Genomic DNA, 14,399 nt, shown 5'->3' with positions numbered 1-14,399 from the left:
ACATATGTTGTTGTGGATTAAAGATGCACCCAAATTTGGATCAGATTCAGATGAAACAGTGATGAGTTTCATTGAAGAGTATTCAACATGTGCTGTTCCAAAATCTACTGAAGAAAACAATTTAAGGCAACAAGTTTTACGTTTTCAATCTCATCGTTGTGGAAAGTACTGTCGTCGAAAATTTAAAAACAAGGAAAAGTACTACACGAAATGTCGTTTTGCATTTCCTCGACCAGTGATTTCTAAGGGAAGAGTAAATAATTTGATGTCATCTCTACGACATACTGTGACGAGAAAATCTCCCAAAAACACATATAATTTGAAAAGAAATGAAGAATCTAAGTACATCAACGATTACAACCCAGTGATTTTGTCCATGTGGAATGCTAACATGGATATTCAGTTCGTTGCTGACAACTCTATTGCTGTGGCTCGATATGTGACATCTTACATCACCAAAAAAGAAAAGACAGAACTGAAGGAAATGTGGGAGGACATTTCACATGAAAAGAGTCTAAGCAAGAAATTATACAGTTTCAGTCTGAAGATGTTGTCGCATCGAGAAATTGGAGCATATGAATGTTCTGATCGGTTATCATCAGCAAGTCTCTATGCCAAATCAAGAACAATCATTTGGGTGAGTCTTGGTCTTGCTGCAACACGAAACCGAGTTTTGAAATCTGTACAAGAAATTGAATATTTGGCGGAAAAAGAACCAAACAGTACAGATATTTTGAAGACAAATATGTTGGATACATACTATCCAAATAGAAGTACTCACCTTGAGAACACATGTTTGTATGAAGTTCTTCAAAACTACAGTTATAAGAGGAACATCACAGAAGATATCAATAATGGAAAATATGCACTCATTGGCTATGAAGGATGTCTAGTGAAGCAGAAAAAAGGCCATTTGATTAATCATCGAAAATAGAGTTGTGAAGTTCTAGACAAAAGAGAATTTTACTATTTAGCTCTTTTGCAACTCTTTAAGCCATGGCGTACAGAAGAGGAACTACTTGGAGATTTTCTCTGTTATGAAGACTCTTTTAATGCAACTAAGGATACCATAGAATGTCCTATTTTTCTAAATTATCTGCAAATGTTGAATGAAGAAATGGAGCAAGAAACCACAATTGCTGAAGAGATAGCTAGAAACAGTTCTCAAGATAGTCAGAGTTCTACTTCATTGAGCCAGGATCCACTAGGAGGACCAATTATCCAAAATGAAGCTGCCACTGCCATGGATGAGGTGGAAAGAGCTATGGAACAAGCTCAAGAGGATGGAGTTAACTTAGAAGATTTGGTAAAGCAACTAAACATTGAGCAGAAAAAGATATATGATGAAGTCACAGAGCAGATTGAACATGGATTCAGACATGAGAAGAAAGAGTGCTCATGTATATTATTTGACCCTGTCCGACTGTATGTAAGTGGAGAAGCGGGGACAGGAAAAAGTTTTCTAATTAAAGCCGTTGCAAGTTATCTGCAGAAAAGGACTGATTCACCACTGTCTTGTGTTGTAACTGCTCCAACTGGTCTGGCAGCACATAACATTAAAGGGATTACTCTACATCGTTTATTGATGCTGCCAGTTGAACATGATAATAAATTGCATTACAACAAGCTATCTGGAGATGCGTGTTCTGAAGTTTCAAGAGTCTTGAAGAAAATGAAACTTCTTATCATAGATGAAGTAAGCATGGTCTCAAATCTAATGCTTGCTTTTGTGCATTTGAGAATGCAAGAAATTCTTAAAACAGACTATGATGTGTTATTTGGAGGAAAACACATTATTGTTTTTGGAGATCTATTGCAGTTGACTCCAGTAAAAGGACAACCAGTGTTTAAAATGCTCACGCATGAAGATACCAGGAAGTCCCTTGGAAGCATTGGAAATGTTAATATATGGCTAAATTTTAAATATGCTGAACTGCTTCAAAATATGCGACAGGCCAAGGATGAAGATTATAAAAATATTCTACAAGATGTAAGAATTGGAAAAATGACTGAGAAAGGGAAAAAAGCTTTGCATAGTCGATTAATTTCAAATTTGTATGCAAATGAAAACATTCTTCCAGAGAATATTTTTAAAAAAATGACTGAGAAGAAATCTGGGATATGTTTGATGCCAACTCTGCAAGAATGTTCCATCTTCAACCAAAAAATGTTAGACTTAGAAAATGAAGAGATTGTGAAACTGGAAGCAATAGATAAAATAGAGCATATGGGTGCAACAATTGTTTTGTCAGAAAATTTGAAAACTAAATTGCATTCATTGGAGAAAAGTATTTCAAAAACAGCTGGTTTTGAAAAGACTCTGAATGTGTGTTTAAATTGTCGTATCATTTTGAGAAGGAATTTAAATGTTGAAAGCGGTCTGGTAAATGGAGCAATGGGTTATGTTGTTGATTTTGTGAATTACAGAAATAGAGATGGAATTGAATTTTTAAAAATAAAATTTGATGGCATTGAACAAGTACAACAAATAAGTCGTTGTTCTGCTAGATTTTTACTTGTAAAAGACTTATATGTTCGCCGAAAACAGTTTCCTGTTTGTTTGGCGTATGCGGTGACAATTCATAAATCTCAAGGTTTAAGTGTAGATAGTGCATTGGTGAACATTGGAAGATCTGTGTTTAAAGAGTGTATGGCATATGTGGCATTATCTCGAGTCAGAACTTTATCAGGATTGTACTTGATTGCGTGTGATGAGACAAAGATTTCTGCCGATCTAGATTGTGTTAAAGAATACAATAGGTTAAGAAGAGAGTATGCTCCACATTTGCCTCAATATCCTCTGTTTGAAAAACGTGTGGTAGGCCGAAAAAGAAGAAATGAGGATAATTGTAGTGAGGTAGTTGCAAAAAGACAAAAAGTAGAGAAAACTGTAATTGAAAACAGGAAGAAAAAGAATTGTGGAGAAAATGTTGTTGGATTTCAGTTTGAAAATAGTTCTGGTGTCAACTGCTATGCTAATGTAGTGGTTAATGTTGTTTTTTTTCTTAAAAGTTTACAAGAACAGATTGTTGAAAATCGGGATCAAAGATTGTGTGGTTTATTGAATTCTGTGTTTCAGAAATGTAGCAGTGTTACAGCACAAATAGAAAGTGTAACAGAAATTCGAAATATTTTAGATTTGTGTTCTGGTCAAGATAAATTTTCACAGAACATTCAGCAGGATTGTCAGGAATTTTTAATGTATATGTTTGGTGTTTTGGAAGATGAAGGTGTAGATGTAGATAATCTTTTCAGTCTTTCTTATCAATGGCAGCATGACTGCCACAATTGTAGTTTATCAAGTACTACTACAATAGACACTGAAAGATTTATATATTTGACTTTACCAGACTGTAAATCAGTGTCTTTTAAAAATCTAGTTAAAGCAGCAGATCATAATATGGTGTGTACCCAATGTAACTGTACAATGCTGTCCACATTATTTATACAAAGTTATGGGCAGTATATTATTTTAGTTTTCCAACGATGTAGACCTGATGGAACTAAATTGACAACTTCTATCAAAAATTTTGTGGCTTCTCAGTTATCAATTTCTGGAAGGACCTTTACAACTGAAGCTATTATTTATCATGATGGATCTTCGACCACCTCAGGACATTATACATGCTACTTAAAATCTGAAAATGGATGGAGTTACTGCAATGATTCTCATTTAACTTATAAACAACGTTTGCCTTATGACTCTACAAATTCTTATCTAGTGTTTTTAAAACCAAAGTTTTAGTAAAGGGAATTGGCCTTTGAAGACGGGAATAGTTAATAAAAGTTAGTTAGTTAGTTAGTTAATCTAATATTTTAAATTATTTATCTCATGTAGATACTTTAAGTGGATCTCAAAGTAAAAAATACTGATATATCTGACACAAATTGGCCGTGAGGAAAATGTAAGATATGATGTTGTTAGATCTTTTTTCATAGGAAGTTGATGAAATCGAAGTTATAGAGCACAGCAGACTTTTTTTCACCAAAAGGACCTTCACTATCTGCAATCTCATGTAGATACTTTAAGTGGATCTCAAAGTAAAAAATACTGATATATCTGACACAAATTGGCCGTGAGGAAAGTGTAACATATGATGTTGTTAGATCTTTTTTCATAGGAAGTCGATGAAATGGAAGTTATAGAGCACAGCAGACTTTTTTCCACCAAAAGGACCTTCACTATCTGCAATTTGGTCTCACGGAAAAGTAAGTGAATCAAAGATTAGTGTACTTATATGAGATGTATGTTTGAATGGGTTTTTTTAAACACAATCTTTTAGATTGTGTTTTTTTTTTCCCGCTGTTATATGATGAAGACTTTGATCTCACTAATTTAAGTGAAATTCAATATATTCTGAGAACAGCAAAAATAAATAATGTAACATATTGTAGAAGTTATTGTGTAGTTTGCATTGTGTAATTTATATTGTGTTCACATTGTCTTATACTCATTTTCTTTTTCACCCTTATTTACCTCTCTTTACTAATTTACACTCTTTTTTCATCGCTGTTTCTTTAGTGCACTTCATTCACAACTTCTTAATCTAATAGGAACTGTCTGCATTTCCTCTGTTCCTTCCACCACTTTTTATCTTTTTCATATTCTCACAGTACCACTGCTTTAGTTTCCTAACCCTCTCTTTCTTTTTCTCCATTTTTTTTCTTTCGCATCCATTGTACTGTAGTTCACTTAGTTCTTCCTTTTGTCTTTCTGTGTACTTACTCTCTCACTCCTGTTTTATCCATCGTTCTATACTAACTTCATTCCTTTCATCCCTTCACTCTGTTACTTTACTTCACTCACTCTCAATCATCTTCTATTCCTCTTTTTTATTTATAGTTTCTCAATCAGACTTCTCTCCTTTTCACTCATTTTTCTTTTATTTTCTTATCTTTACTGATTTTGATTTGATATCTTACATTCTTTTAGTATCTTATTTATCTTTAGGAATTTGTTTTCTTTCTATTTCTTTTTCCTTTTTTTTTCTCTTTCTACATTACTTTCTTTCTGTTTTTGTATCCTTCACTATTGCATCATTTCTTAGTAAACTTTTGTAGATTTTTAAACCTCATGAACTGTTGCTTCTATTTTATTATATATTTTTAAGAAATTATAACGTGTTTTTTCTTTTATCTTTCATAGATACAAGTTTGCATTGATTATATGGTAAGTGTGTTTACAAAATCTTTTTTGTTATCATCTTTGGTTTTATTTTCACTATTTTTCTCTCACCCTACCTCACCCCTGTTTCCTTACTTTGCTTTTCTCACTTATTCTTTTCTTCCATGTTTACTTCCTACCACATTCAACTTCTTTCAGTACCTCTGTCTATGCACACTCCTTCACTTACCTTTTTTACTGGTTCACTTAGTTCCTTTGTGACACTCCTTCTTTTACTCTCTTTCTTCTTTCGCTGTATTATTCCCCATGTCTTACCCTTATTCACTTACATGTACCCTGTTTCACCCCTCTTTGCTTATATTCACTGCTATTTACTATCCCTCCATCACTACTATTCCTTTTCTTTCATTCCGTCACTACCTGTCATTCACATGCTTAACTGTCCTTCCTTTTACTTTCATCATCCATTTACATTCTCCCGGAACCTCTGCTTTTGTCTTCTTCCTATTTCTTCTTTTCTTTTGCTCCCTTATTCATTTTTTTTTCTCAGTTATTTCCTCTTACACTTTTTATCTGTCTTACTATCTATTACACAGTCCCTCTGTGTTCCTCCCTTTAGCTCTCTTTCTCTTAACACCACTCTCTCTGTCCCCATTTCTTATGGTCACTCCTTCATTATTTTTTTTTTCTTTTTTCTTGTTGATGCGCTGACGGTGCGCGCACCCGGGCGTTTATCGGTATGCGCACCGGCAGCGCTCCAGAGTCAAATATAAAAAAAAAGGAAAAAAATATTTTAAAATAAAAATAGTATCTTAATATACATTATAGGGTTCATTTTTAGAAAAACATACCTTTCTCAGGTAAAGACATTTGCGAAAAAATAAGCTTAGAAATTCAATAAAACGTACATAGGTATGAAGCCCTACAAAAAGTTAAAAATTAGTATTAAAAAAACCTATGAAATTCACTGAAAAAAACATAGGTTTCACACCAGTTATAGTTAGGAATTAGCATTTAAAAAACCTATGAAATTCACTGAAAAAACCACATGGTTTCACATCAGTTATAGTTAGGAATTAGCATTTAAAAAACCTATGAAATTCACTGAAAAAACCATAGGTTTCACACCAGTTATAGTTAGGAATTAGCATTTAAAAAACCTATTAAATTCACTGAAAAAACCATAGGTTTCACACCAGTTATAGTTAGCTGGAAATTTTACTGATATAAAACCATTGAAATTCCCACGTTATAGTTAGTCGGACTCACTATAACCTGCGCGTGCAATGCACTGCTGATGACATCACATATTACATCACTCATGACATGGTCAGTGACATCACTCATGACATCACTGATGATACCGTCCTTGTGACAGAGTGACTGACCTCCTTTCACTGTAAAGTAACCCTTGAAACACATATTCAAAAATAGAAACTAATATTTTCAAAAAAGTAAAGATATCTATACCAGTTGCAACAACCAATTCAGTAATTCCACCATTTATATACACATCCACTCATTCATCAACAGTTCTAAATAGTCAGTCATACATATACTCACTCATCATATGTAGTGAGACACCTATACATCCGTTAACACACCGACAGTCTTCCAAAAGTTGCTCATACACATACTCACACATGCAAATAAACTATTGAACATCAATTTTTTAGCATATACAGCTATACACACTCTATCACCTTACTTCTAAAGAAACTTACACATACTTACTCTCTTAAAAAATCACTTATAGAAACACATACTTATTAAAACAAGAATTCTTTCAATCTCTCACTCTCATATATACTCACTTATATACATCAATACTCACATATACTAGATTAAAACATATGTAGTTACTGATAAAGACACTAGTAAGACAGTCATTCACTTACTAACACATACATATACACACTCATTCACCCATACAGTCCGGCACATATGCTGTCTTTAAAACACATACAAACAGTGAGTCAGTCATTTATGCATCTATGTGCTAAGTAACACTCCCACCAAACCATATAGACACTCATACTGATACTAATAAAAATATCTAATAACCCATATACATACGCATGTAGCTACTTACCAACACATGTAGCCACTTATACACAAAGTGAAACACTAATATATATATTTAAATATTTAAACATAACTCACTAATATTTATTTTTAAGAAAGACACATATTCACTGGATGGTGTCATCAGTGTCATGAGTGATGTCACTGACCATGTCATGAGTGATGTAATATGTGATGTCATCAGCAGTGCATTGCACGCGCAAGTTATAGTGAGTCCGACTAACTATAACGTGGGAATTTCAATGGTTTTATATCAGTAAAATTTCCAGCTAACTATAACTGGTGTGAAACCTATGGTTTTTTCAGTGAATTTAATAGGTTTTTTAAATGCTAATTCCTAACTATAACTGGTGTGAAACCTATGGTTTTTTCAGTGAATTTCATAGGTTTTTTAAATGCTAATTCCTAACTATAACTGGTGTGAAACCTATGGTTTTTTCAGTGGATATATATATATATATATATATATATATATATATATATATATATATATATATATATATATATATATATATATATATATATATATATATATGATTTCGTATCATTTTTCGCAATATCACACGCTCTCAGGACAAAAGACGTAGCCTCCAAATACAAAACAGTGTTGTTTTAATTCACAACGCGTTTTGCCATAACGATGGCTTGATCACGTGAAATAAGACTTGCATCTCATTGGTTACATATCGTGAACTAGGGTCATGGACACAAACAAAAGACTCTGGCTTCAGCGAGTGCATATACATGGTATAAAAGTGAAAATGCGTCACAATGCATGTTGTAAATAAAGTTAGCCGGACAGAGGGAGTCAAGATTAATCATAGACTTCCAAACTAAGGCCCCAGGGGGGTTAAACCAGGACGAGGAACTGTCCGTTCATTTGAATAGTTGATGCCTGCTTAGTATGCATTTTTATGTTCTTTCAAATCCTTCATTCCCTTGAATAGATGTTTTGTGCTTGTACAGATTATGTCTAGATGTAATGTGAATAATCATATTCAAGTGAACTTTTTATGATGTATTTTAACCAATTTTTTTGTCATTTTTCAGGAGGTCGCTAAGGGGCCCACTTCACCTACACTTCACTTGCACTGGATTTTACCCTTTCTCTGTCTCCTTTCCTGACGGTCACCAGAACGTTCTTGCACCATGTTGCTTATCGTTGAGGGTAACATTTTCCACAAACCTAACAGCCACGTATGTGGTAATCAGTGGCAGATTTGGGCACTTGCCAATTAAATGCCACTACATATGTCCTAATGAAGCTGGGATTATACTCTGTGATACCGGTGTGTGTTAACTAGTACATTACCACACATGGGGCACGGCATAGTTCAAGGGATACATATCAGAGGCGGAACCCACGTGGTTTTCTACATATGATTGGACCGGGCAATTCTTTGCCGATATACACGTCATCTAGAGGTAGGGTTTGTCACCTCCTACATGACTAGAAGACCATCAGGCCATTAGGTACACGTACAGGCCGAGGGGGGCGGAGTCTCATTACAATGCGTATCCGCAATAAGACATTTTATCCTAATCCAAGAGACTGTACACAGTTTCGGAGTGTAATGGAGAATTTACCATCGCATTTCACACATTATGTATACATATGGTTGTACCAGGCATGTTTTTGCCGGTATACACGTCATCCATAGGCAGGGCTTGAAACCTCCTGCATGACTAGAAGACGTCACACCATCAGGCCACTAGGGACACGTACAGGCCGAGGGGGGCGGAGTCTCGTTATTATGCGTATCCGCAATGAGACAGTTTACCCGATTCCAAGAGGCTGTACACAGTCTCAGAGTATAATGGAGAACATACCACCGTATTTTATATATCATGTATGCACTGTATAACATTGCGGGACGTTTAAACCACATATGTCATTACATTTATAAAATATTATTTTTGCAGAATGTGTGTCCCAAGCAGCGTAATTACGAGTTTGGGGCTGCTAACTTTATTTACAACATGCATTGTGATGCATTTTCACTTTTATACCATGTATATGCACTCGATGAAGCCAGAGTCTTTTTTTTGTGTCCATGACCCTAGTTCACGATATGTAACCAATGAGATGCAAGTCTTATTTCACGTGATCAAGCCATCGTTATGGCAAAACGCGTTGTGAATTAAAACAACACTGTTTTGTATTTGGAGGCTACGTCTTTTGTCCTGAGAGCGGCTTATTTGCACATAGGTGACTGCATTGAGGTAGGAAGTTTGCACAAAAGTCAGTACCGAGAAAATCACATCACGGTACTACATGGAAGGAGAGTTGTCAAGTTTACAGAATGGCATAATTTTGCACATATTTTCTAGCATTCATGCTGTAAGAACTTTTAATTATTTGTAATTATTTGTGATATGTGTACATTTATTTAATTAACAGTGATATAGACTTTTATATGGATATATATATTTTTCTATACAGTTTTTTATGTGTACATAGTAAATAGTAAATAGTAAATAGTTTTAGAATTCCATTTTAAATTATTTACAATGCAATAACATATGCCACACTGATTTATTCATGTAAATTTGCACAAATTCAGTCCATGTTTACTGCAAACACATTTATGCTGTTATAATGTGTATTAGCTCTGATGATAAATTTAGAAAGAAATATATCATAAATGTGCTTTAAAAATAACGAAGTAGCCACTTACCCTATTCTTTCCAAGTGTGTTTTCACTTTCTATAAACCACGTGGTGTGCTTAGCCAAAAAGTTGAAAGAAATGAGTATTTAAAGGTCCTCTGTACCATTGAACCGTTATGTGATCAAGGGTAGTGTCTACCCGAAACGCGTCATGCCAGAGAGAAAACAGAAGGTGATAATAAACTAATCCTGTGTACTGGAGAAGCTGTGTGGTGGTCCTTGTGTCCTGCGTGCCGTGCTTGGAGAAGCAGGAAGGAATGGAATATATATATATATATATATATATATATATATATATATATATATATATATATATATATATATATATATATATATATTAGGCAGAAGGACATCTTGCAGCAAATCGAGCAGCACAAAAGACGAGGCGAACCCAGGAACTGGTGCTTAACCTCTTCGCTGCTGATGACGAGCTCAGCTCGTCATCAGCCACGGTGGTCGTGTGCTGATGACGAGCTCAGCTCGTAATCTAACGCGGCTTTATGAAAAAAGCCGCACAGCGCAAAAATATGCGCCGCAGCAATGTGGTTAAAGATTTATTTTGCTCTCCACCACACCGTCATTACGCGTTTCAGCCTGAAGAGGCCTTGATCACATGACAACGTGTTAAGGGCGGAAGTGCTCCATTTAAAGTGCAACATGCCAGGATGGTCAGTAAACATAAAAGACATACTGTCTGATTTAGTTCTTGCGTAAATGCAAAATTACAATTGTGTACTAGTTTGTAATAAACACAGTTAGATAAATAACTTAACACATGTAATCACAAAATATAGGAATTACAAATAGCAGCACTTTGGAACAAGTATAAAACATATAAATAAATAAATATGTTAAAATAAATATTCTTCCACTGCATTGCTGCTGTAACCCAGAGAAGCACATCCGACACATATCACACTGGATAAGGTAAACATCAAAATAATTCTGTTCCAAATTTTTATGAAATTAGAATTTGATGAGCCTAAAAACCATAGGAAAATATATAGGGACTGGCACATATCAGCCATTGCGTTCAACCAATTTAATAAGAAAAACGCAGTACGTCTGCCCAAGTGGGCAATGTGCCTATCAGCTACGGGATGTGCAACAAGGCAAATGTGCAAATTACGCAAATAAATACTGGCATGTAAAAAATAGTGCAACCAAGTGATGATAATTATTAAGTAAAAAGTGACAAAAGATTATATACTTATAAAATAGATGAGGCAGCTAGTTGTTACAATTCTAAAATTAAGTAAATTCATAAACATTTATAGATATGTGAAACAGTCCTCCTCCGGATTGAGACCATTCGGAGTCTTAGTATCTAATAGGATTATGTGTCTTGTCTCCAATTTCCGAAGTAACTGCTCACAGTCCCCTCCCCTTCTCTGTGGTGATACCGTGTCAATTACAAAGTACCAGAGTTCTGCTGGATTCTTGTTGTGGGCTTCCTCAAAGTGCCTGGCAACAGGGTACGCAGTGTCGCCATTGGTAATGGCCCTGAGGTGCTTGAGAATACATTTGTACACCTGTGGTCTCGTGCTACCCATGTAGTGCTGGTAGGTCTGTTGCTAAATGGAGTCAAATACTCAGTTCTACCGACTCCATTCTTACACGCTTTACACGATGAGCATTTAAGGAAGCCTGTACTAGTATCTAACCACGAGCCCGTGGTCCTGATCTCAGGGCTACTAGAGACCAAGCAATTACTCATAGTCCTTGCCCGTTTGTATGCTATGCTAGGTGTACAGGTAACCTGATTGCCCAGAACAGGGTCACTGGTGATAAGTGCCCAGTTGCGTTTGATTATGTTCCTGATAGTTTGATGCTGATTGCTGTATGTAAAGATGAGCCTAGTTTCGCTCTGCTCGACTTGTACTGTGGCAGTCTTACTCACAGTTGTCCTGGTCAATAGTATTGATCTATCCTGGGAGTTGGCTCTACTCATAGCTTTATCTACAATTTCATTAGAGTAGCCTCTCCGCAAGAACCTATTTTTACAGGACATTTGAGCCTCTCTACAGTCAGAGTCAGTACAACTAATCCATCTGATACGGAGCATTTCTCCATATGGGATACTCCTTATGAGGTGGGCAGGATGATGGCTCTCTGGGTGAAGAACTGTATTAGCAGCTGTTAGTTTGCGGTAAAGTTTGGTCTCAAGCCTCCCCTCTCGAATATAAACTTCCACGTCTAAGAAACAAACGGATGTCTCACTGATATGGCTGGTAAACGGTAGATTGAGATTATTGTCATTCAATTCTTTAATGAACTGAACCGCCTCGCTTTCCAGCCCATCCCAAATCACAAAGAGGTCGTCGATATAGCGCAACCACTTTATAACTTTGGTATTCATGATGGACAGAAAGTTAGGCATGTGGACCTGCTCCTCCCAGTATCCCATGTGCAAACAGGCATAACTGGAAGAAAAGCAGGCCCCCATCGCCACTCCCCTAGTCTGCTGGAATAGTTGGTTAGCGAACAGGAAGGAATTGTTCTCAAGACATAGGTTAATCATATCAACAATCATTTTGGTGTGTTCATTCAAGCAAGCTGGTCTAGTGCTAAGAAAGTGCTGCACTGCTTTTAACCCATCCTTATGGTTTATACTTGTATTCAAGGAGGTGGCATCCAATGAAATTAGCAAATAACTTTGTTCCCACTTGACATCAGATAGTTTCCTTAAAAAATCCCCAGTGTTCAGCACAAAGGAAGGTAAAGACCTGACCAAATCCTGACCAAAGTACTTACTATTTTTAATTGATGAAGTGACTTTCGTTTATGTTGTTGTTTTGTTGTCTTCTGTAGAAGCTGCTAAAAGAAAAGTATTTGTTAGCTATGTTTTTCTTTTTTATTAAATGTATTAGTTGTAATTTGTTTACTTTATTTGTTGGTTGTCATATACTTCATTTATTATATATTTTTTTCTGTTGAGTTTATGGTTATGTTGGACGTAAATCTTTGTTTTGAATTTTCTAGGTGGTGTTTTAGTGAAGTTTAATCTGTGACATATAAAGGAAAATGTGCTATAGTTTTAGTAAAAAAATTGTTAAACTATTTTTATTTATTTAGTTATAAAGTTTGTTCTTATGTTTAATTAAAGTTTTTCTGATTAGTTGATTGTGTAGTTGTTTTTCATTCTATTTTGTGTCTTGCAAAGGTTCATGCTTCCTCAGTGTTTGTTTGTTATATGGTAAATGTTGTATTAATTAATTGATTGCTTTTATAGCGTTTATTTAATCAGTTAGAGTTTTCTATTGGTTTATGTTGGTGTAGTTTACATTTATTGGTTGAGATAGCTTTTTTGAATGTTTTAATGTAATTAGTTTAATATTAATTAGGTTTATTTAATGTTTGTTTTTATTTTTTATTATTGGTATTAACATGTATATGTAGATAAATGTTTTTTATATATGATATATATTTATGTTTGTTTATTTTAGGTGGTTGTGATATTTTTTATGTTGTGTTGTTTGTTTATTTATTTGTTTTTGGATTTTCAGTGTATTTTTTAATTTAATGTTATTCATTTTTTTAATTTTTGTTACTGTTTGTTTATAATGTTTGGAATATGTTATTTCCTTATATTATTCAAAGTAGTTTATTTTTATTTTTATTTGTAAATGTTATTTTTTGGTATAGTTAATATTTATTTTATCAATGTTTTTGTAGTGTTCTGTATGTTTGTTGTTGATATTTTTGTCATCGGAAAAAAACATTCAGGCAAATGCATCAAAGTAAATACCGGGAGCAAAGGGGCAGATTCTCAGAATCTGCCCCTTTGCTCCCGGTATTTTTGCATTTGGGGTGCATCATTCCAAATGCAAAAATCGCAATTTAAGGAATCTCTAAATTGAGATTCCTTAAACTGCGATTGCATTTAAGGAATCCCAAATTGATGTTCCTTAAATGCAATGCTTGAAAGTCAAAAAAATAGCGAATTCGCTAATAGGAGTAGCAAATTACCATGAAGTTGAACTTCATGGTAATTTGCTAAAACTTTGAAAAAAGTGCTTTTGTGCATTTTTCAAAGTTTCATGTTGCGCACACACATGCCCTTAGGGCATGTGTGTGTGCAACATATGTGCAGAGATCAATTTCAGGAGTGCAACAGGGTGTCATTTTGACACCCTTTGCACCCTTGAAATTGCATGAGCAATTTGCGAATACCTACTGGTACTCGCAAATTGCTCATGCAATCTCCAATTCATTCCTATGGGCCTCGAGGCCCATAGGAATGAATGGGACAGCATTCCTTAATTGCGACTAGCAATTAGCGAGTAGCAATTAAGGAATGTTTAGGAATCACTATTTTAATAGCGATTCCTACATGCATAGGCTTTTGCTATTCCTAAATAGCGATTCCTTAAAAATCACTATTTAGGAATAGCAAAAGGCTACATTGATGCATCTGCCAGATTGACAATATGTTTTTAGCGATGTTTGTGTTATTTCTGTTTTGTGTATTTCGTGTAGATATTTTTGTATACAATATTGTTGACTCAATATTTTTGTAG

Source organism: Lissotriton vulgaris, chromosome 5, assembly GCF_964263255.1.
Source record: "Lissotriton vulgaris chromosome 5, aLisVul1.2, whole genome shotgun sequence".
NCBI lineage: Eukaryota > Metazoa > Chordata > Amphibia > Caudata > Salamandridae > Lissotriton > Lissotriton vulgaris.
This window is presented reverse-complemented; position numbering follows the sequence as displayed.